This window comes from Gordionus sp. m RMFG-2023, chromosome 2 (assembly GCF_954871325.1).
Source record: "Gordionus sp. m RMFG-2023 chromosome 2, tfGorSpeb1-WG-v2, whole genome shotgun sequence".
NCBI classification, from domain to species: domain Eukaryota; kingdom Metazoa; phylum Nematomorpha; class Gordioida; order Chordodea; family Parachordodidae; genus Gordionus; species Gordionus sp. m RMFG-2023.
Genome location: NC_088776.1, coordinates 64,103,871 through 64,106,157, shown reverse-complemented (window position 1 = coordinate 64,106,157; position 2,287 = coordinate 64,103,871). Strand labels below are relative to the sequence as shown.

At 24.1% G+C, this 2,287-nt stretch overlaps 1 long non-coding RNA gene across 1 annotated transcript; it reads right to left on the bottom strand.

The window, feature by feature from the left end:
- Positions 1-1,205: 1,205 nt before the first annotated feature.
- On the bottom strand, positions 1,206-1,795 carry LOC135924906 (uncharacterized). Its single transcript, XR_010571441.1, has 2 exons — positions 1,530-1,795; positions 1,206-1,483 (listed from the first exon to the last, which is right to left on the bottom strand). It is a non-coding gene; the product is annotated as an uncharacterized LOC135924906 (long non-coding RNA).
- Between the last annotated feature and the right edge of the window lie 492 nt (positions 1,796-2,287).

Here is a 2,287-nt window from a genome sequence, read left to right as displayed (position 1 = left end):
TGGATACTAGCTTCAAAAAAAAAATATTTCAATATTAAAATAATTATCAACCCCCCCCCCCCACCTGTAGAAAATTCCTGGTTACACGTTGAGTAATAGTTAGAATAAAAATTAGATTTGGGGGATAAGTGACCCCCTGATTGGCAAGGCCACCACACACATTAACTTAATAAACCATTTTCTCTCAAAACTTTTAAAAAAAAATATGAAAGGATTGAAATTGTTTGATAATATTTATAAATTTTAAAAATATATAGATAGATGGTTAATTTTAAACGTTTTAACATTAATTTTATTATTAAATAGATGAGTTTGATGAAATGTTAATATTAAATATATTTATGTAATTTTGTAATGTAATATCTTGAATATCTTATGGTTAGTTTAAACATATCATGTTTGGACTGGGCCAGAGAATAAACTTTCATCTAAAACTAACTCAAAAACCACTATGGATACAGCTTTGATTTAGATTTATATTTCAAATAATGATTGAGATTGAAATTAATTTTGTTTGATATATCAGCTTCAACAAGGAAACATTTAAAAGTATATGCCTTGTTTGATTATAAAACCTTCTGACACATGCCCTGTTAATTTATTTTTAATCAAAATAAAAAATATTTTGCGAATTCAGGAAAAGGAAATTCTATATTATCAACATTTTCCAGGGAAACTACTTCAATATGATTTGTACCAAAATTATCTTCAAGATCAATTTCTATCTCCAATATTTTAAATTATTTTGAAAACTAGATTTATAAATGCAGCAGCTTGTTAAATATAAATTTCAAAATTAAATAAAATAAAGAATATGATTTTTCAATGAATTTTAAATTTATTATATAAAATTCAAAATAGGAGTTACTTTTCCTTTTAAAAAAAAATAGCATGCTAAAGTATCTCTACTAAAAAATAGAGTGCCTTAGCTCTACCAAGCTTAAATCAATAAGTGACCCAGTATGAAGATGAGATCTGAAATAAAGCATCAATGTTTTAAGTTTTGAGGAAAAAGTCAAGATTGATAAATTTAATGTATCCAATTAGAAAATTTACTTTTTGTTAATTTCATATTTTTTCTTTATTTATTTTAATAAAATTTAAGGCCACACAAAGGTTTGCCTATAAAATTTTTAATGCAAAAAATTGACCTTATATATAATATATATATTGTTATTCCATAAAATGTTCAAATTAAATAAATCTATTGGCATTATAATTTTATTCTTGTAAATATTATATTTAAAATTAAATAACATAATTTATAATAATAAATAACATTTATAAAGCTAAAACGTGATATATTTATAAGCTCTAAAAATATATTCAATTGAATAAATAAATAGCATTAAAAACTATGTTAAAAATTAGAGAATTTTCGATGATTTTGAGTTCTTTTTACTATCATTTTTGTCATATTTACCACATAGCTCTCTTACAAATTGGAATTGTAGGAGAAAACATTTCCAAACAATTAGCCAACCTATGATAAATATTATTGATCAATATTTAAATTATTAAAAGATAACCTATTAAAATGGCTAGTAAGACAATAAATGTCACCAAAATAATTGTCCCTACCATCATCATCGCTTCATTAATCTGGGATAATCCCATTTAAGGTGGGATTTAAAGGTCCTGCCACAAACCAATATGTTTGGCTGATTTAATTTAATGAATGCGTGACATTATATTAATAAGCTAAATCTTAACCGTTCTAAGCTTAGTTAATTATAAATCCTAATCTATCCCCCTTAAATGTCTACCCTTTGACCCAAGTAGACGCTGCATTTGCAGACACCACTGATATATATATATTAATCCCATAGGAAAGCAAACAGGTCAAATCTCTTCTCAAAAATTAATTTCAAATTTTTAATAGATTAATAGCCATTGCCTTATTATGAATAAACTTATAAAAATATTTGAGCATGGGCGTGATAATGAATGAATAAATCAATATCGACTTAAATTTTTAGTGGAATTAAATTGGCTCCATATGTTAGTGCAAAAGATTTGAGATTTAAAACATAATTTAATGAATGAATATTCATATATTTATAAATACTCAGGTAGAATGCAAATGGATGATACCAAAATTCATAAATCTACTTTTTCTAAAAAGCTATAATTAAAATGAAAATAATGTTATTGTGGTGTTTGGAGTTGGAGTCGGATTATTATTATTAACATACAAATTCATTTTTATCGATTTTTTAAAATATTTTTGTTTATGCATAGTATTATTATTATCATTTTGTTTATTATTATGATTTAATTGTAGTAA